Source organism: Rutidosis leptorrhynchoides, chromosome 1 (assembly GCF_046630445.1).
Source record: "Rutidosis leptorrhynchoides isolate AG116_Rl617_1_P2 chromosome 1, CSIRO_AGI_Rlap_v1, whole genome shotgun sequence".
NCBI lineage: Eukaryota > Viridiplantae > Streptophyta > Magnoliopsida > Asterales > Asteraceae > Rutidosis > Rutidosis leptorrhynchoides.
This window is the reverse complement of record NC_092333.1, coordinates 659,223,355-659,247,111: the sequence shown is the minus strand read 5'-3', so window position 1 is coordinate 659,247,111 and position 23,757 is coordinate 659,223,355. Positions and strand designations below refer to the sequence as shown.

General features: G+C 32.8%; 1 non-coding gene across 1 annotated transcript; it reads right to left on the bottom strand.

Annotated features, from left to right (window-relative positions):
- Positions 1-463: 463 nt before the first annotated feature.
- On the bottom strand, positions 464-570 carry LOC139886815 (small nucleolar RNA R71). Its single transcript, XR_011772678.1, has one exon. It is a non-coding gene; the product is annotated as a small nucleolar RNA R71 (small nucleolar RNA).
- Positions 571-23,757: the final 23,187 nt, after the last annotated feature.

Here is a 23,757-nt window from a genome sequence, read left to right as displayed (position 1 = left end):
AAATCATTCAACCAGAGATTGTCGAAGAAATAACCGTTAAATCAGAATCCTCTAGTGATTCATATTCAACCAATTCAATCATGGAAAATCAGGAACCTCTAAGTATGAAGATCGAATGAGAGATACACGCATTGGCCAAGGTCATGCCATTACTCAACCAGACATTAATGCGCCAGATTATGAAATCAAAGGACAAATCTTACACATGGTAACTAATCAATGCCAATTTAGTGGTACGCCAAAAGAAGATCCAAACGAACATCTCCGAACCTTTAATAGGATCTGTACTCTATTTAAAATCAGAGAAGTTGAGGATGAGCAGATCTATCTCATGTTATTTCCCTGAACTTTAAAGGGAGAAGCCAAAGATTGGCTAGAATCGTTACATGAAGGAGCGATTGATACATCGGATGTTTTAGTTAAAAATTTTCTTAAAAGATTCTTTCCGGCATCTAAAGCCGTGAGACTTCAAGGAGAAATTGTTACGTTCACACAAAAGCCAAATGAAACTTTATATGAAGCATGGACAAGATTTGGAAAGTTGTTGAGAGGATGTCCTCAACATGGTTTAGACACTTATCAAATAGTACAAATATTCTACCAAGAATGAGACATTACTACACGAAAAGACATCGACATAGCAGCTAGTGGTTCCATTATGAAGAAAACCGCAACTGAAGCTTACAAAATTATTGATAACACAGCCTCCCACTCACATGAGTGGTATCAAGAAAAAGACATCGTTAGATCATCTAAAGCGGCTAGAGCCGATTCTAGCCATGACTTTGATTCTATTTCCGCAAAGCTAGATGCTTTCGAAAGACGAATGGAAAAGATGACTAAAGATATTCACGATGAATTAGTTGTGAGCAGTGTGGAGGACTACATTTGACAAAAGATTGTCTCAGTATTAAACAAACAATGGAACAAAGAGAGAATGTTTCATACATGAATCAAAGGCCTGAAAATAATTATCAGAATAATTATCAACCGCCAAGACCGAACTACAATCAAAATCAGAATTATAACCGAAATGTTCCATACAACAACCAACAAGGTCCTAGCAATCAACAAGTATCTAATAATACTTACAACCAGCAAAGACCTATTTTTTCAAATAAACCACCACAAACCGATGTAAAAAGCCAAATTTAGAAGACATGATGTCGAAGCTAGTTGAATCTCAAACTCAATTTTCACATCTCAGAAACAAACGAATGAACAAAATGCTCAAGCATTTAGAAATCAACAAGCTTCAATCCAAAATCTGGAACAAGAAGTAAGTAACCTAACAAGGTTGATAGGTGAAAGAAAATAGGAGAGTCTACCTAGCAATACAAATACTAACCCCCGGAATGAAACTGCTAAAGTCATTATCACGAGAAGTGGTATTACACTTAAACCACCTGAAATGCCTGTAATTTCTGATGACTCTATTCATACTACACAGGTACTACAGCCTGAGTAAGAGAAGGAATCAGAACAGGTAGTTGAAAAGGTTAATAAAGATAACACAGTTAAGGCAAAGCCTTATGTCAAACCATACCAACTACTTCTTCCTTACCCGAGTAAAATGAGAAAAGAAAGACTTGAAGCCGAGCAATCCAAATTCTTGGATATGTTTAAACAAATAAATGTCAACCTTCCTTTCATTGATGTGATTTCATTAATGCCAAGATATGCTAAATTCCTGAAAGATCTAATCACAAATAGAAAGAAAATGGAAGAACTCTCGGCTGTTACAATGAATGCTAATTGTTCTGCAGTACTGTTGAATAAACTACCAGAAAAATTATCAGATCCAGGAAGTTTCACAATTCCATGTTTTATGGGAAGTCTTAGTTCAATAGAAGCATTGGCAGACTTAGGTGCTAGTATAAATTTAATGCCGTATTAACTATACACTAAACTAGACCTCGGAGAATTGAAACCAACAAGGATAAGCATACAACTAGCCGATCAATCAGTAAAATATCCTAGAGGGATAATGGAAAACATGCTAGTTAAAGTTGGTACTTTAGTATTTTCAGTAGATTTTGTTATTCTGGACATGGAAGAAGATTCTCGAGTTCCTCTCATATTAGGAAGACCATTCTTAAACACGGTTAAAGCAATAATAGACGTGGTTGGTAAGAAACTGACCCTAAGTATAGAGGATGAGAGTGTTACCTTTTCTGTTGATAGAGCCATGCAACAACCACAATCTGCAGATGATACATGATATTATATTCAAACTATAGATTCACATGCAGAATTGTTAGAAGAATTTTCAGAATTACAAGGAACAGGAGAATGTTCTTTAAGAGAAGGAACTGAACCAATTGATGAAGTTGAAATATTAGCTACACTCATGGCTAATGAATATGAACCAACAATAGAAGAACTTCAAATGCTAAAAGAGGAAGACAGATATCGATACAAATCATCGATAGAAGAACCACCGATATTAAAGTTAAAGCCACTTCCAAACCATTTGGAATATGCTTATTTACATGGTGAATCTGAATTACCTGTAATAATATCATCTTCTCTTACTGAAAATGAAAAATCTTGACTCATTTCTGTGCTAAAATTTCATAAACCAGCTATTGCATGGAAGATTCATGACATTAAAGGTATAAGTCCTTCGTATTGCACACATAAAATCCTTAAGAAAGAAGGTTATAAAACATATGTGCAACACCAACGAAGACTAAATCCCAATATGCAAGATGTTGTTAAGAAATAAATAATTAAACTGCTCGATGCAGGTTTAATTTATCCAATCTCTGATAGTCCATGGGTAAGCCCAGTTCAATGTGTGCTTAAGAAGGGTGGCATGACTGTCATCACAAATGAAAAAGATGAGCTTATTCCTACTAGGACTGTAACAGGATGGCGTGTCTGTATTGATTATAGAAAATTAAATGACGCCGCCAGAAAAGATCACTTTCCCTTACCTTTCATTGATCAAATGTTGGAAAGGTTAGCCGGGAATAGTTACTATTGTTTTCTTGACGGTTTCTCCGGATACTTTCAAATTCCAATCGCACCCGAGGATCAAGAGAAAACCACATTCACGTGCCCTTATGGTACTTTTGCTTACAAACGCATGCCATTTGGACTTTGCAACGCCCCTGCAACCTTTCAAAGATGCATGATGGCGATTTTTCACGACATAATAGAAGAATGCATGGAAGTTTTAATGGACGACTTTTCAGTCTTCGGTGATACTTTTGAAACATGTCTAGTTAATCTTGAACGAGTGCTTATTAGATGCGAACAATCAAATCTAGTACTTAATTGGGAGAAATGCCATTTCATGGTTAAAGAAGGCATCGTTCTTGGTCATAAAATTTCAAAGGAAGGAATTGAAGTGGATAGAGCTAAAGTAGATGTAATTTCTAAGCTTCCACATCCCACCAATGTTAGAGGAGTTAGGAGTTTTCTAGGGCATGCCGGTTTTTACCGACGTTTCATAAAAGATTTTTCTAAAATTGCCACTCCTATGAATAAACTCCTAGAAAAAGATGCTCCATTCATTTTTTTCAGATGAATGCATCAAATCTTTTAATATTTTTAAAGAAAAACTCACTAATGCGCTGATCATGATAACTCCAAATTGGAATCTACCATTTGAACTCATGTGCGATGCAAGTGATTTTGCAATGGAAGCCGTTTAAAGACAAAGGATTGAAAAACGATTTCAACCTATTTATTACGCTAGTAAGACGTTGCAAGGAGCACAAACGAATTACACAACTACTGAAAAAGAACTCCTTGCTATTGTCTTTGCTTTTGACAAATTTCGTTCATATCTCGTTCTAGCAAAAACGGTGGTCTATACCGACCATTCTGCTCTTAGATACCTATTTCAAAACAAGATGCCAAACCACGATTAATCCGTTGGAACTTACTCTTACAAGAGTTCGATATTGAGATCCGAGACAAAAAGGGAGCAGAAAATCTCACCGCTGATCGTCTTTCTCGCCTTGAAAATCCTAAATTAGAAGTTCTAAATGAATCGACCATACAAGATAACTTTCCTGATGAATATCTTTTGAAAATCGTTTATAATGAAATTTCATAGTTTGCAGACTATGCAAACTACTTAGTATGTGGATTCCTTGAATAAGGGTTGTCGTACCAAAAACGAAAGAGATTCTTTAGTGATATAAAACACTATTTTTGGGAAGATCCACATTTATTCAAAAGTTGTCCCGATGGAATAATACGCCGATGCGTATTCGGAGATGAAGCTAGTCAAATCTTAAACCATTGTCACACAGGACCAACAGGAGGACATTATGGGCCTCAACTCACAGCAAGAAAAGTCTACGACGCTGGATTTTATTGGCCTACAATTTTCAAAGACGCACACCTTCTTTGTAAATCCTGTGATGCTTGTCACAGGGCGAAAAATAAGTCAACGTGATGAAATGCCACAAAATGTCATTCAAGTATGTGAAGTATTTGATGTTTGGGGTATTGACTTTATGGGTCCATTTCCAAAATCTCATAATAATCTCTACATTCTCGTTGCCATTGATTATGTATCTAAATGGGCGGAAGCACAAGCTCTCCCAACTAACGATGCACGAGTTGTCGTCAACTTCTTAAAACGTCTTTTTGCTAGGTTCGGAACACCGAAAGCTTTAATAGGTGATCGGGGTACTCATTTTTGTAATAATCAACTTGAGAAAGTTCTCAAATGATATGGAGTAACTCATAAAATCTCAACCGCTTATCATCTACAAACAAGTGGACAAGTTGAAAATACCAACCGATCTTTAAAATGTATTATAGAAAAAACTGTAGGATCAAATCCGAAGGAATGGTCCATGAAATTGGAGGATGCACTATGGGCTTTTAGAACAGCCTACAAAACTCCAATTGGCACCACACCTTTTAAACTCGTTTACGGAAAAGCATGTCACCTTCCAGTAGAAATTGAGCATAAAGCATTTTGGGCTTTGAAGACATGTAATCTTGATTTGCATGAAGCTGTACGTCTACGATTATGTCAATTAAACGAATTCGAAGAATTAAGACATGAGGCATATGAAAATTCGTTAATCTATAAGGAAAGAACGAAGAAATGGCATGATAAAAGAATCAGAAGTTCAAAAGAATTTATGGAAGGAGACAGAGTTCTTCTTTTCAATTCACGATTCAAGCTATTTCCTGGAAAATTGAAATCAAGATGGTTTGGACCATTCATAGTCAAAAGAGTTTTCCCGTACGGAACAATAGAGTTAATAAATTCAAATGGGATTGAATTTAAGGTTAATGGTCACAGAGTTAAACATTACATAGATAATCCAATGGAAGTTGAAGATGAAGTTAATCACAATTTCGACACCATAGCTAACTAAGTGTGGGAAGATTCGAATCTTTTAAGGGTAATATGAATTTCTGTTAGAGTTAGATGTTCTGTTTTCTTGTAGTTCTCGAGAATGGAATCCCAATGGTCTTTCCCTAGCAGACCCTAAAGAATTAGTCTTCTCCCCCATTCTGAATTTTTGTGTTTTTAGGTTTTACGAGATGAAGAATTCCTTTGATCTGAACCATGGTCTACTACTACACGCTATGATTACTAAACGTAATAATAACACTTTTCCGAGTGAACCGGTATCATTCATAAGAAGCAAAATGAACGAAGTGAGGAAAGAAATCAGGAAAGATCATAATAAGATACATTTTGGTAAAGGAAAATCAAAATCCGCAATAAAAAGAAGAGCACGACACCTTGAAAGATGTCATAAATGCGGAAAATGGTCACACGAAGGTAAATGTTCAAACAATCAGACACATTCCAATACCGAGTTCGTTACTTTATGCAGAGAAGAACCGTTCATATGTTTAGAAGAAAAGTTATTGAAAATTCTTGGTTACGCTTACGTAGCTATGGAAAACCAAATCGAACGACTCTTCTATGAGTCGACTAAAGCAGGTCTCTGAGAATTCTTTCTCATAGGTAAGTATGTACAGTTTTTAGTTTTATTTTATTTTATTTATTGCTTTTTACCTTTTGATTATAAACGCTGAATCGTTCGCTATAAAGTATTAAATTGATATTCAATAAAATTAGGTTTAATAAACCGAAATTATTGATATCATACAAAAATTTAATGCATCACTACGAAATTTATCGTTTATTCATAAGGTATAAATATCTTTAATCAATCAATTTAAAATATTTCAGAAATTCGTCAAGAGTAAAACTAGGTAATATAGCCGAAATTACTTTACCCAAAAGAGGGACGTATATTTTTGTTAATATTTGATTGATTAAAGTGGGATAAAAGACCAAAAAGATTTTTATTTTTATTTTTACCTTGTTTTTAAAATTAATATATAACTATATTATTTTAAATATAAATTTGTAAAACCAATGTATAAATATCATTAATATTTATATGAAATTTTAATATGCATTTTAAATTTAAGTTTGATGTGAATTTAAAAACAAAAATGTACTTTATTTTATTAAGTTAAAAATTTGATATTTAAAATTCGTCGTAAGTTGAAGACTAGGTTATGGAACCGAAATTGCTTTACCCGAGGACGGGACGAGAAATTTTGTTGTCATTATTTTTAATCTTATTGATTTAAAGTATGCCAAAAAATTAAAAAACCCAAAAATCTTTACTTTTAAAACAAACGCTTTAAAATGACAAATTTTAAAATTTTATCGAGGGACGAACTAGGTCAACGTACCGAAACGACCTCAATTTAAAAAGAAACAAAATTTTAAAAATAAATTAATTAATTGTTTTACAAGATAAAGGTTTTTATATAAAAAAAAATACAATATTACACCCCATGCGATCGCATGGGGCTTGCCTTGGAAAACCATGCGATCGCATGGTGACCCAAAACTGATCAGAAACAAAAGGACACGAGCAGCTGCTCTCTGTCCACTTTCACACACACAAATACACGAACACACCCACAAAACACTCTCAAATTTCATCATTTTTCAACCAAAATCAACTAAATTTCGTGCTATAATCCGTTTCAATCATGCCTTTTTTCAGATGGGGAGCAAAAAGGTAAAATTTTTACCCCTAAACTCATAAATTTTCTAATTTTTATGATAATTATAATTAATTGTCTTAATTTAATTTTGATGATTTCTAGCGTAATTAGAGTTAAATTATTAGTATATTATGCTTGTATAACCTAGATTGATGCTATTTGTCATGATTTGAAGCCTTAAACTTCAATTTTTTTAGAAATCTAGGGTTTGTGTTCTTGAGCAATTTGGGACTTTTTGATATAAACAGGTTATGGCCTATTTTTGTTATGAATTATTGCTAAATTAAGTAGTGTAACATGTTTAGGTTGCTAAATGATCCAAACCTTGATCCTTACATGATTTTTGAGCATCAAAGTGCACTTTTTAAGTCTAAAATTCATGAACTTGATTATTTTGATATAAATGCCATTTGATACTTGTTTAATTGCTAGTAATGGTTATTTTAACATATTATTTGAGTTGAATGCTTATGAACTTTGTATACCTTTTCATATATGCTTATTTGAAAAATTGTAGAATTGATAAAAATATGAAAATGAGTATAAGTTTAATATGGATTAAACATGTTATTGTAATTGTTTTAATTTATTATTTTGCTAACACTAATGCATATTTGGATGCAAAAATTTTGTGTTTAATGTATTTTGTAGAGAAATACAGATACAGACGGTGCATCATCGTCTAGACAACCTGAACAAGAACCTGATCAAGCACCACAACCGGAACTACAACCTGAACAACAACATTATAATCAACACATGCTATATCATGAGCCAGAACCACTATTTTACACTCATTATCGTCAATTTCAGCCTCACCCGAGGATTATACACCCACTTATCGATGACTAATAGTTACATCCCAACCTAAGATTCAATCGTTGTTGGACAGAATACCCTAAATTTCAAAAGAATATGCACATTCTTTACCACAAAAATATTGAAATGCCTCGGGTAATCGATTGGGAGCCTTTGGAAGCAGTTAACCTAGTCGAACCGATTAGGGATTTACTAGTTCAGAGGTATGGTAACTCTACATTTAACGATTGGATCCGCTTATTTACTACGCGTAGAATTATATATAGAGAATGGTGTGTGGAATTGCTTAGCACTATAGAGTTAAATAATCAGGTTACTATGTTAGGAGATAAAAGTTTTATTAGATTTCTTTTAGGAGGTACAATGTACAGAATGTCCATGTTGGACATGGCTAGAGCTTTACTGATCTACACCCCCGCTGAGATTATTACACCTGATTGTAATAGTTTAATTGCTGAAGGTGAAAGAGTAGATAAGAATTTTGACACTAACGCCATACGGAGGCGTATGTCAAGATTTAGGGAGTTTACGCGAGGTGGAAGACACTCCTATTTAGATATTGACAGGGCAGAACTCCGGGTAATACATAGATTTTTAGCGAACTCGATTACACAACGGGGTAGAAACAAGGAAAAAATGACCTTAAACGATTTATTTTACCTTAAGTATATTCGAGACCCGAGGAGCTTCGTTAACATTCCTTATTGCGTAGGCCACTATTTGTCTAAAGTTATTGAGGGTATGCAAGCAGGAAGTATTATAGGAGGAGGTATTTTTGTTACTCTCATTGGAGAGTACTTAGGTGTAGATAAAGAGCATGGGGGTCTGATGGTAGAGATTGAGGAACAAACCGATACTGTAGGTTTGCAGGTATATCAAGGTGCAAAGGTATTAAAACGGAGACACAATATGCCAATACCATATCAGGTCACCCATCCACAGGTAGAGAGGGGTTCGGATGAGGAGATGGTAGAAGCAGATGACATTAGGGATGTCATTAGGGATAGTTATACTGATGTCTTCCAGCATGTAGATGAGGTGGAAATGAATAACCAGGCTAGGCATCATCAGTATGAGCAGTGGAGAGCCGCGGATGAGTATGAGCAATCTAGGTGACGCCAAAACGATAGCTGGCAAGTTCATTAGCACCAAATCATGAGCCAGCTATCATATCAGGTACCACATAACTACATCCCGACTCGGCCTGCTTTTTATCCAGCACATCAGCCCGACATGCGACCACCCTTTGACCTGTACGACCTCAACCAAGCCTATCAGGACACCTACAACCAACCATGGAACCTGAGCAATGATATGAACTGGAATCCCTATCCAAATCAATAGTGTTCCATTGGTGATTCCTTATCTTTTATTATTTTTATCTATTTATGTTAAACATTTAACATTTTGATGCTTTTATGTAATGTTTAACATTTTTTATTATTTTGTACTAATATTTCATTTTTGTAATTTGAAAGTGGGATATTAAGTCCCATTTCAAAATACCATGCATGTTTATATTTGTATTGTATGTATTTTATCTCATGTACACAACAGGGTAAAACAGCGCATTTTCAAAGACTGACATTAAGTTCAGCAAAAGCAACTAATTTTGACGACAAGATGTAAAATATATGTGAAATAACAACTGCAGGAATGAAAAAATGATGTGTACCATTTATCATTCAAATAAACAACAATATGTTTGGAAACTTTGGTAAAATTTAATCATTTTTCTACGCTAATCAACCTCAATAATTTAACACATTACTGATTTCTTGTAAATGAGGGCATTGCAAGATCTTAAGTGTGGCAAGGGATTAAATTCTTTCGGTTTTAAAATTTTGACTTATACACTTGGTTTAATAGCCACCGTTAAACTTTACTAGTAAAGCAGTAGTTGTATTAGAATCTAGTGCTCTCTGATAATAAAGAACAGCCCTAGTCTTATATACTGACTACCCACTTCTAGTAAAATTTTTAAAAATTTTCAACTAAATGAACTCAAAATCATGTTTATACGTATTTATGAACGATAAAACTAGGTGTTAACACCGAAATTATTGTTACCTCGAAAAGGACATAAATTGAAAAACAACCCAAAATGCTTGAATTCATTTAAAATGGAATAGAAGAGAATAAAAAGGCAAAGAAAGAAAAATAAAAGCCAAGTGTAGGAAATATTTACCAAGTTATTTAGAACATATATCACATATTTTTGTACAAATAATTGAAGATACTTTTGTTTTGGACGATATTAATCAGTTTTACCAAGTTTATTGTAATATAAATGGAATTTAAAAGGAAGTAAAGTCTTCTGAGAAAAAGACACGCGCTTCTTGATTTAGGTCAGGAAGTTGTCATCCAGACCAGTTGTAGAGTCTACGAAAAACCTTGAAAAGTTTTCTCGAAAATCAGCTGGAAATTCACAGACCTCAGCATCAAACAGGGTCGCCAAGTGGTCAGACTTATCCTAACCATGAGAGGATCTGTCTCGTACAATGGGGGGCACCGTGAAAATTAGCTTATAAGACGAATGAATCAGACCCCCAGAAAGGATAATCTCCTTAAAAGATTAAAAATCAGCTTTTAATCCTGATATTACTCAATCCTTGAGATTGACCTTAAAGATTGAGAATTCAAACTCATGGAATTCGATGATATCTAAACTCGAGCTTGAACGAGAAAATATTTTGATCAAATTACAGACCGATTTGTTTTCTGAAAAACCCATTTTCAATGCGTTCATTACCATCGAACGTAAAATCCTAAGAATTCACCGGAATTCATTAGGTCACCTGAACCAAATCGGGTGTCAACCGTAAGAACGGTGGTTGCATAGCATGGTCGAATACAGGACCTTGTGCCAGACCGAAAAACTATAGGGTGATCTTTACTATTGCTCCTACAAAGGATAGTAATTGCATCCGACACGTTATGGACCATGAACATCTGCATGTCATTAGACATTGCCTTAACAGTTGCTTGGTCAACGCTTTCCTTTACAACCGGACGGTAGTTTACCGAAAGGTAATATACAGAGCAAGTATACTGGACGTGTTGCTTTCTTAAAACAAGGTTAGCAAGTGGGTGACACAAAATCGTAAGTTTTGAGCTAAAATTTTCAAATCTGAAACCCACAAAAACATTTTGCAAACACCGGTGAAGGGTTATTCCGGAAAACTTATCTAGGGTAAAAGCTAGATTGAATTTTCAAAAGATCAAATATTTTCATAAAGATCCAATTTCCTTAAAGGATCTAAATTTTTATAGTCATGTGGGACTGTAAACCACAACGTTACTATCATTGTTCATACCGCCGTATCAAAATCACTGATGTACAAAGTGTGAAGAATAAAGAAGTGATTCTAGTAAAGTTATATTCAAGTTCTATATTGCTTGAGGACTAGCAACGCTCAAGTTGGGAATACTTGATAATGCTAAAAATGAATACATATTTCATAGCATTATCCTTCAAGAAAGACAAGCTTTTAGTTGCAATTGTTCTATTTACAAGTGATATTCGTTTAAATAATAAAAGGTGAAGACAAAAGACAGATTCGACGATTTGAAGACGCAAACGACCAAAACGCTAAAAAGTACAAAGTACAATCCAAGTGGTTCAAATTATTGATGAGAAACGTCTAGAAATTACAAGAATACAAGCCGCAAAATGCAAAGTACAAGATATTAAATCGTACGAAAGGACGTTCAAAAATCCGGAACCAGGACATGAACCAACTTTCAACGCGCGACGCAACGGAGCTGAAAGTACAAGTCAACTACGCACATGAATATAATATAATATATATATATAATTATATAAAATTATATATATTATATTATATTATTAAATAAAAACATCGGTAAATAAGAAAACAAAAGTATGTGAGCTGTCCCAGGGGGCCATGCGAAGACCAAATTCCATGCGATCACATGGCAGTAAAGTTGTGGCCAAGTGCTATAAATTGGAACGTTTTCTGCCGAATTCAGTACACCTTCATCAACTGATACTCACTCTTTCTCAATATATTTATATTTTATAATTATAATTTTATAATTAAGTTAATAATAATAAGGTTATAATAGCGAATGTTTTAAGTTTGTAATTCGAAATTCTGTCCGTGTAACACTACGCGATTAATACTCATTGTAAGTTATGTTCAACCTTTTTAAATTAATGTCTCGTAGCTAAGTTATTATTATGCTTATTTAAGCCGAAGTAATCGTGATGTTGGACTAATTATAAGACTGGGTTATTGGGCTTTGGACCATAATTGGGGTTTGGACAAAAGATCGACACTTGTGGAAATTGGACTATGGGCTATTAATGGGCTTTATATTTGTTTAACTGAATGATATTTAGTTAATTTAATATAGAGATTTACAATTTGACGTATCTATAAATAACCACATACACTCGATCGGATACGATGGGCGGGATATTTATAAGTACTAATAATCGTTCATTTAACCGGACACGGGAATGGATTAATAGTCAATGGACTCATTAAAACAGGGGTGGATTACATACAAGGACACTTGGTGTAATTGTTAACAACGTATTAAAACCTTGTTACAGTTTAAGTCCCCAATTAGTTGAAATATTTGACTTCGGATATAAGGGTAATTTGACGAGGACACTCGCACTTTGTTTTATGACCGATGGACTATTATGGACAAAAATCCAGGACAAAGGACAATTAACCCATGGTAATAAATTAAAATCAACACGTCAAACATCATGATTACGGAAGTTTAAATAAGCATAATTTCTTTAATTTATATCTCATCGTACTTTTATTTACCGTCATTTTATTTATCGTCATTTTATTTATCATACTTTAAATTACTGCACTTTTATTTATCGCACTTTTATTTATCGTCATTTACTTTACACTTTAAATTAAGTTGTATTTATATTTAATATTTTACATTAGGTTTTAATTGTGACTTAAGATGTAAAATCGACAAACCGGTCATTAAACGATAAAACCCCATTTTTATAATAATAATAATACTACTTATATATATATATATATATATATATATATATATATATATATATATATATATATATATATATATATATATATATATATATATATATATATATATATATATATACAAATATAGTTAATAAAAATATAGCGTTAAATTCAGCTAGCTCCCTGTGGAACGAACCGGACTTACTAAAAACTACACTACTCTACGATTAGGTACACTGCCTATAAGTGTTGTAGCAAGGTTTAAGTATATCCATTCAATAAATAAATAAATAACTTGTATAAAATTGTATCGTATTTAATAGTATTTCGTAATAAAATTAATAGTATCACGTACTACACCTCGCACACATCATATGTGAAATAATAAAATATTTTCGATTGCCATGATAATTCAAATATAATATAGCTCCTGAAATAAATAATATTTTGAGTTTGATAAAATATAAATACGTTTAATTATCAAGACTTATACTATGATAATAAACATGTATAGACTTAAAGATCATATTGGGTCAGGTTGACTGTTGAGATGACTTTTGTTAACTTTTGTTTATCGATCTCAAGCATTAGGATTGTGATACATTATGACCTGACCTAGTTTGATAGACATTTATTGATCAACATATGTTCTCTAGGTTGATATCTACGATTATTTGGTATTTCGAGTTTCGATCACATTTCGGTGAACGACTTTATGTGATGCTAAGGTGAGTTTCATTTGCTCCCTTTTTAATTGCTTTTGCAATATATATTTTTGGGCTGAGAATACATGCACTTTATTTTAAACGCAATGGATAAAAGTACATACTAAATTCTACACCGAGTTTGAACCGAAAATCCCTTAGCTTTGGTAACTAGTAACTGTCGGTTATAAGAACTGGTGGGCGCGAGTAGTTATATATGGATCCATACGGCTTGACATCCCCGTCTAATCCAGGTATAGAAACCCTAGCCTGAACTATAAAACAGACGTATGCTATTTGAGGTTAGTACACGTTAGTTTGCGTGTATTGTACATGTTGGTTGCATGTATGTTAAAACAGGGGTACTTATTATAACGTTAAAGTTTAGTTACCAGGGTGCTCAATTTCGTAGAATATTTTGATAAACGTTTCTGGATGAAACAACTGAAATCTTGTGATCCACCTTTATATACAGATTATGCGAAACATTAAAACTATGAACTCACCAACCTTTGTGTTGACACTTGTAAGCATGTTTATTCTCAGGTTCCTAGAAGTCTTCCGCTGTTTGCTTATATGTGATACAAGCTATGTGCATGGAGTCATACATGCTTTATTCAAGAAAACATTGCATTCACAAAATCATCATCATGTATCTTATTTTGACTGCATTATCAATGGATGTAGTATTGTAAACTATTAATTACGGTGATTGTCTATATGTAGATATTATTAAACATCAAAAACCTTGGAATTTGATATTCAATTATGGTGTGCCTTTTTCAAAAGAATGCAATGTTTACAAAACGTATCATGTAGAGGTCAGTACCTCACTGTGAAATCGATGAATGATGTGTTCGTTCAAAGGGATTTGGAAAGATCATCACAGTTGGTATCAGAGCTTGAGGTCATAAGGAACCAGAATTTGCATTAGTGTGTTTAACTGGTAATTGTTAGGATGCATTAGTGAGTCTGGACTATGACCGTATCTATTTTTACTGAGTTTTGCTTATCATTTCTTGTCAGAAATTACATGCTTATCATTCTTAACTCTAGAAACATTTGCCTGCAGTTATTACATGAATAGTGTATAGACAAAATTCATATCTTAGTGTTTCTGCTAATTCATATCTTTGCGTATCTGTTACTGTAAACTTTTCCTGACATCTTCCAAAAATTCTTCCGTGATTTATGGAATTTTGGTATTATATATACATATGTAAATTATGTATTGAAGAGTACCAATCTAAATTCTATAATCTATTTCATATCAAAAATCATTTCCTTAATTATACAAGATGGTTCCCGTATCTAGTTCAAAAATTCCTTAAACTCCGACAGCTATTCCGATATGGATATTCACCTGAACTACAAAGACAGTGTAACCGGAATTGATAATCAGCCATCACCTATTCTGGATGAATTGGGGATGGGTTCGTAGCCTGCTTAGTCATGGGAGACAAGAAGAAGGTGATCCCTTCCATCCACCACATTTCCCTCTTGGCGAAGAACCTGAAGCACTTACCGGCGAACCTGTTCGAGACACCATTTTCTCTCTCATTTACAGAGTATCTCATCATGATAATATACTATCTCAAATTCTGAATCTTATTCATCCGCTCGTCCAAACCAACAATCATCCCTGTGTAATAGAAGAAGTCAACGAGCTTCACGCTCGGGTAGTGGCTTTGAAGAATATGGTGCAAAGGTTACAAGCACCAGCAGCATCACCGACATCAACAGTACCACCAATAACAATCGCATCGAAAACCTCAACTTCACAATCTATTCCACGAGCATCAACATCATACGCACCGTTGTTATCAAGAAATACCAGCAACAATAACCGATGAAGTATTAACTCATTTCCCCTGAAGAAATTATATGTATATTTAATATATATGAATTTTGAAATCAAAATAAATCTTTTCGTACTAAGCTATTACGTGTGAATCTTAACTGGTAGGTACTACTCGGTTAGTTCATATTACTAATATGCAATGATGTACATCCTACATTAACGACATAACCATCGTTAACTACAGTCTCTGTTTCAAATTAAATGAATTCCTTTTCATAATAAACTAAGTGTATTATTCACACGTTTGATTTTACACTTTCATTTTTGATGTACTCGAAACTTTCTAGAAAACATCATTCGTACCTTGCGAAGTTAGCAAGAGTTCCATGAACACCAACATGATTCACTAAGGAAATATCAATAAAACTAAATAATGAAGTATTGATTACATTAGTGAAATACTCAGCGAAGATTATGAAATCTTTAATGTTTTAAAGATTATTCATTTCTAATCCAGCCGAAAAACAAATGAGCTTAATATGATATTAACTCATTACATCCGTATTACATCCGAAGAAAATATACATATATATTTTCATAAAGACTGTAGTAAAATTCTTCTGTACCAAATATTACTTGTGAAATTTTTAACGGGTAGGTAATACCCGGGAAATACATAAGTTCACAATTAATATGTTACACTGTACATTCTTCAATTTTGATTCAAGAATCATTAACTATACTCACTACATTCACAGCGATATACATTCTTCCATAAGAATCATAACAATCATTTTCATACAAATTCGATTATACATTCTGATTTTTGACAGATTAGAATCCGAGTCAAGATTTAATAGAAGATATCAATATTAAATTTTCACATCTTACAAAACCATACTTTGAATTCAAAACTGTGCTAGATCCTTTGACATTATTATTACCGAAAATAACTTTGCAATTCCTTTTCAAAGTAGCCAGTTTTGTCACACCTCCAGCAAATCAACTTCGATTTTTCATTCGAATAAGCCTCATTATAACCTTGATATATAAGTTTGCCCTTCGTCATAGTTACCAGGGAACCGTTTATATTTCATCATATTAGCAGTAAACTTACCAGCAACATCATTGATCTTTAACTTTCCGAAAAATCACTATATTTATTCATTGAAACCCTATCATGTACTCATCTGCATCTTGTAATGATAGTTGTCATACCAAAAAGTTTGAATCATTATTCTCGAATTTCGCAGCAATTCTACGCCAATAGTTATATATATACATATAACATCTATCTCCAATACTTACATACTTTGAATGTGAAGTTTCTGAAAAACACACTAAACCGCGAATTAGTTCTCGAAGTTTTGAAAACACTGATGAAACAGAAAAAACTGTAAACGACTTTAACAGCCAAAAAGTTTGATGATAAAGAATAGTGTGTTGGCAAAGCTCAGAAAAAGAGAAGGTTTGGAACTGGAAAACAGATTGAGCAAACCATGAAGGAGGCTGTGGACAAATCACAAAGACTAAACCTGCCTTCAAAGAATCCAAATGATTCAGTATCTGCTGAAGTCATTAACAAATATCTTACTCCTAACTCTAAACATTTACGGACAAATCTTCTCTATCATCTTTAGATATTAGAAATTCTAAGATATCATCGTATCTTTCATTATAAATATCCTCGATATTTCTGAAAATATTTTCATAACTATTCTTATCTAAAATAGTTCATCTTAGTGCGCTATCTGCATTACATCATAAAAGAAACTGTTTTAGTTTCTAAATTCTGAAAATTCAAATTTAAAATATGAATGTTTTTGAAGTAGTGCGGGGAACTGAAGCATGAATTACTATAATATAATGACACTTGATCAACGTGATTATATTACAGTAAGTCATGCTGAGTTTCTAAATGGAACGTGATGATTCACAGATCATAACGTCATCATGTGCCATGTTACACGACTCTTGTATTCTATTTAACCTCTAAAAATATCAAGAAAATATTTTCTTGATGATTCGGTCCTTTCCGGATATTCTGGTAATTTGAAAAATCAAGATCGTGCTATTACAATTTCCTTCTTAGAACATTAACTATGTTCATTCCGAAATTCATATCTTCGAATTCTGGACCATTACATACGGTGCTTAATGGATAGAAGAGAAGACATAGCATGAAGCTCTGAAATAGTAATGGGGGTATAAATCGCAGCAAAAAGAAGAGAGCATTAACTGTGGATGTCGATGATGATAGAAAGACAGAAGCAGGGACTCTGAAAAATAAGAAAAAAATATAAAGCCCGACGACAACACATAAATTACAAACCGTGTATATCAGTAAGTATTGCAACGTAAAGAAACGGGAGAACTAAAACACTATAAAGCCAAAAGTATAGTAAAAGTGAATAGATTCTTCCGGTGGCAGATGAAAAAGATGAATGATAGATATGAAAGTTAGGAGTATATCAAGAATTAGAACTGGATGAAGCATATTGACGAATACTTTACAGTATGAGTTGAGGGAGGAAGAATAGAAGGTGAGCTGTGGAAATAAAGAAACGAAGGGAGTGGATTTATAGCAAAAAATCTGATAGAGCAATCGTGACAGGTTATCGCATTTAATCAAAGAAGATCCTAATTTCCTTAATTACCGAAGAATCAAATCTTATTACGAAGATTTTCTCTAAATTGCTTCAACTCCGGAAATCAATCCTATCTACGTCAAAAGATATGACGAATCTACATTTATTCATTTCACTCTTTTGTGATAACTTCACTCGTACTCTTCACAAAATCGAATTGTTTTATCTATATTACTCAATGATGATAAAACTCTATTTTTTAGATTGTATGCGTCATGAAAACATACTTATTGTCAGCCATGACCATTCCAATCAAATTTCAGGATGAAATTTCTTTAACGGGTAGGTACTGTGATGACCCGGAAATTTTCGACCAAATTTAAACTTAATCCTTAAATAATTTAATGTTTCCGACACGACAAGCAAAGTTTGATAAGTTAAATCTCAAACATTTTGAACTGTGTTCATGTATTCATTTAACCTCGACCAAATTTCGACGAGTCACGAACGATTGTAAACATAAGATATGTATATATATATATATATATATATATATATATATATATATATATATATATATATATATATATATATATATATATATATATATATATTATAACTTGAAAATGTTAACAAAGTATTAAGTGTATAATACTTTACATTAAACGTATTTGTCTCAATATATGTTTTATATGTTTATCGGCGGAATTAAAGGATAATATCAAACGATCGAAGTAGAAGATATTTTGATATCATCTAACAATCACATAGCTATTACGATTGTTACGAATCTCTGTTGTGAGGTCCACTTCGATTTAGAAAATCTTTTCCTTTTGTTTATATTTGGAATTAGATATATAAAATAACTTGCAACGTGTTTATATTGTATATATATATATATATATATATATATATATATGGGTTCAAAATATATATATATTTTTTTAAAGGTTTATAGCACTCGTTTATTGTTTCATATTTAAATAAATATTTCAAAATAATATATATTTTACGATGTAATAATATATAATAGTAATTTAGATATAAAACGTTTTGATATTATTATTTATATTTTAATTGATAACGAGATCTTGATTTATAGAAGCAAATGACCACAACACTCATATGTAAAGATTATACTCTGAGTAATATAGTCTATCGATGATTGGGTCGAATTATTAATAAAGGTACACGTCCCATAACGTAATGTGTTAGTTTTATAAGCGTACGAAAATGCGTTCGAGAAATCGAAACTGGGTCATAAGTCGAGTGACAACATACGAGTCATCAGAATGAAAACTTCTAGTCATCTATGCACGTAAATTTAATATAATATATAATTAATTATATAAATTAAATATATTATATATAATTAAATAATATGTCGACAAACTAGCAAACAAAAGAATGTGGGCTGGCGACAAGAGCCACGCGATCGCATGGCTATGTGCCATGAGTCCCATGCGATTGCATGGGATGGCTGGACAATTCAAGTACTATAAAACGTGAAGCCTGGTGACCGAATTCATTTCATATTTCTTCAATCTATCTCTCTGCTCTCCATATATATATTTATTTTATTATTATTATTATTATTATTATTATTATTATTATTATTATTATTATTATTATTATTATTATTATTATTAAGATTAATATTATTATTAATCTTATGGGTAAGTGTGTTATTAGTAGTATTATACATAAAATATTACGACGAGGATAATGCCCAAATGGTTACAAAACGAGTTTTTGAGTGGGATAGAGCTAGGGAAATTATGGGTTATAGCTATGGAGGTTACGGGTAATGTTCGTGGGTATTGTTCGCAAGTCAAACCTAGTGTTTATCATCTCCGTTGCGTCTACGTACTTTCCTGCAATATTGAATCTCAATATTGATACGTGAGCACTCATATCTTATCTTTTATATAATAATAGTGTATTCCTGATTAGTGCTCGAGTGTATAGAATTATGCATGCTTGTATGCTTACTTTCGTCGTTAAATAATTTATGATAGATCATGAGTTTAATACACATGCTACTGAGATAAGGTATATGATATGCATGTCATTGGAAAGCTGGCAAAAAATCAATAACTTTTCATTTAGATATCGAATAGTTTCGATGAACGGATTAAAAGATATGGTCAACTTAATTATGGTTGACATTAATTGAAATTGTATTTGAAACTGTAAATTAATAGTTAAACAACTTGTCTATGAGATTGATAAATTGGATTTTCAAATATTACTAATCGAGTAAATGAATTTCTATATAAAGCACGTCTCGTTTTGTTGAACAATTGTCAAAGTTGACTGTCTTATCAAGTTTTAAAGCTTTATAAACAATATAATCTGATTTTACAAGTATTGGAAAGCTATGTGAAATAATAAAATATTTTTGATTGCCATGATAATTCAAATATAATATAGCTCCTGAAATAAATAATATTTTGAGTTTGATAAACTATAAATTCGTTCAATTATCAAGACTTATACTATGATAATAAACATGTATAGACTTAAAGATCATTTTGGGTCAGGTTGACTGTTGAGATGACTTTTGTTAACTTTTGTTTGTCGATCTCGAGCATTAGGATTGTGATACACTATGACCTGACCTAGTTTGATAGACATTTATTGATCAACATATGTTCTCTAGGTTGAGATTTACGGTTATTTGGTATTCTGAGTTTCGGTCACATTTCGGTGAACGACTTTATGTGCTGCTAAGGTGAGTTTCATTTGCTCCATTTTTAATTACTTTTGCAATATATATTTTTGGGCTGAGAATACATGCACTTTATTTTAAATGCAATGGATACAAGTACATACTAAATTCTATACCGCGTTTGAACCGAAAATCCCTTAGCTTTGGTAACTAGTAACTGCCGGTTATAAGAACTGGTGGGCGCGAGTAGCTATATATGGATCCATAGGGCTTGACATCCCCGTCTGTTCCAGGTATAGAAACCCTAGCATGAACTATAAAACAGACGTATGCTATTTGAGGTTAGTACACGTTGGTTTGCGTGTATTGTACATGTTGGTTGCATGTATGTTAAAACAGGTGTACTTATTATAACGTTAAAGTTTAGTTAACAGGGTGCTCAATTTCGTAGAATATTTTGATAAACGTTTCTGGATGAAACAACTGAAATCTTGTGATCCACCTTTATATACAGATTATGCGAAACATTAAAACTATGAACTCACCAACCTTTGTATTGACACTTGTAAGCATGTTTATTCTCAGGTTCCTAGAAGTCTTCCGCTGTTTGCTTATATGTGATACAAGCTATGTCATGGAGTCATACATGCTTTATTCAAGAAAATATTGCATTCACAAAATCATCACCATGTATCTTATTTTGACTGCATTATCAACGGATGTAGTATTGTAAACTATTAATTATGGTGATTGTCTATATGTAGAAATCATTAAACATCAAAAACCTTGGAATTTGATATTTAATTATGGTGTGCCTTTTTCAAAAGAATGCAATGTTTACAAAACGTATCATGTAGAGGTCAGTACCTCACTGTGAAATAGATGAATGATGTTTTCGTTCAAAGGGATTTGGACGGATCATCACACTAAGAATTGGTTTTTATGATAATTGCCACCAATTGACGCGAATCCTAAAGATAGATCTATTTGGCCCAACAAGCCTCATCCGAGTTACGGATGCTTTAGTACTTCCATTTATCATGTCCGATGAGAGTCCCGGAATGATGGGGATATTCTATATGCATCCTGTTAAGGTCAGTTACCAGGTGTTCAATCCATATGAATGATTTTTATGCAGATGCATGATATTTATGAGAAATGAAATGAAAATCTTGTGGTCTATTAAATTAATGGAAAGAAGGATGGAGGTAGCTGAGATGAGGATGCTTAGGTGGACGTGTGGTAAAACCATGTTAGATAAGATACCAAATGTAGTTTTTAGAGAAAACCTTGAAGTTGGGAGTATCATCAACAAACCTAGAGAAGAACGACTTCGATGGTTTGGCCATGTTATGAGGCGCCCACTAACGGCTCCAGTTAGAAGAGTAGAGGCCCTCACAGTGGACGGTGTTAGAAGAAGAGGTAGACCTAAGCGTAGATGGGAGGATCGAGTGCAGATTGACATGAAGGAGCTTTTGTTGACCGAGGACATGACTTCTGATAGGAATTTGTGGAGGTCTAGAATTAGAATAGATGAGTGATTTTTTTTTTTTTTTAAGGATGTTTAGGCTTGGATGGTTTTGTTTTGTATATTTATGAATGGTTGTTTTGTATGATTACGTATGTATGTTTAAATGTGTATGTACGGATGCTGGTATGTATGTTTATGTATGCAGTTATGTATGTATGTATGTTTTATGTCCTATGTTTGCTTAAGATATATTTGTTTATTTATGTTAAGTGCATTATTTTTATATGATCCTTATGGGTGCGTGTATGTATATTTAAGTTTGTGCTTGTATGTATTAGTGTGTGTATGTATGTATGTTTATATGTGTGATATATATATATATATATATATATATATATATATATATATATATATATATATATATATATATATATATATATATATATATATATATATATATATATATATATATATATGTGTGTGTGTGTGTGTGTGTGTGTGTGTGTGTGATATATATATGTGTTATATATATATATATATATATATATATATATATATATATATATACATATATACATATATATATATATATATATATATATATATATATATATATATATTATTTATTTATTCTCTCTTTTGTACATAGGTTTGTTCTGTGCTGTGTAAGACTTACTAGGATATACTTGTTTATGCGGTTAGGGCATAGTGTTTATATGGGTTTCATGTGTGTGTGTTGTTGTGTGCTTGTATGTAGCTGTATGTGTAGGTATGCTTGTCTTTTCGTGTACATATGAATGTATTGATGTATGTTTATGTATGGAAGTATGCATGTATGTTTACGCAGGTATGCATTTATATATGTATGTTTATGTTTATGTAGGTATGATTATGTACGTTTGTATAGAAGTATGTTTATGGATGTTGTATGCGCGTTTATGTATGTTGGTATGCTTATATATGTGGGTATGTATGTTTATGCATGTATGTAGGTTTATATATGTATGTGTATGGATGTATATTTTTTTGTATGTGCATCTAAATACGTTTATATGTGTCTATACTTGTCTATCGTTATTTTGGTGTAACATTGCTTGCGCCTTCCATGAGCTCTGTACGGCACACTCAGGTATGCATCGCTTTCTGTTTTTAGTATTGTTTCAGTTCTGGCCGGAGGTCCACCGGAAGCAATCTCTCTACTCTCGAGTACAGAGAGGGACGACTTTCTTCGAACATGGGTCCTGCCTGTGGACGGAGAAATGACTTCTCTTCTACTATAGGGTAGAGGTAGGATTGTCTACATCTCACCTCCCCGATACCTCGCACTTGCGGGATTTGGTGTTGTTGTTGTTGTTGTTGTGATTGTTTATGATAAACTAATGAACTCACCAACCTTTTGGTAGACACTTGAAAGCATTTTATTCTCATGTTTGAAAGAAATCTTCCGTTGTGCATTTGCTCATTTTAAAGATATTTCTTGGAGTCATTCATGACATATTTTAAAAAACGTTGCATTTGAGTCGTCGAGTTCATCAAGATTATTATTAAGTCAATTATAGTTGGATATATTATGAAATAGTATGCATGTTGTCAACTTTCGATGAAATGAAAGTTTGTCTTCTAAAAACGAATGTAATGTTTGTAAAATGCATCATATAGAGGTCAAATACCTCGTGATGTAATCAACTATTGTGA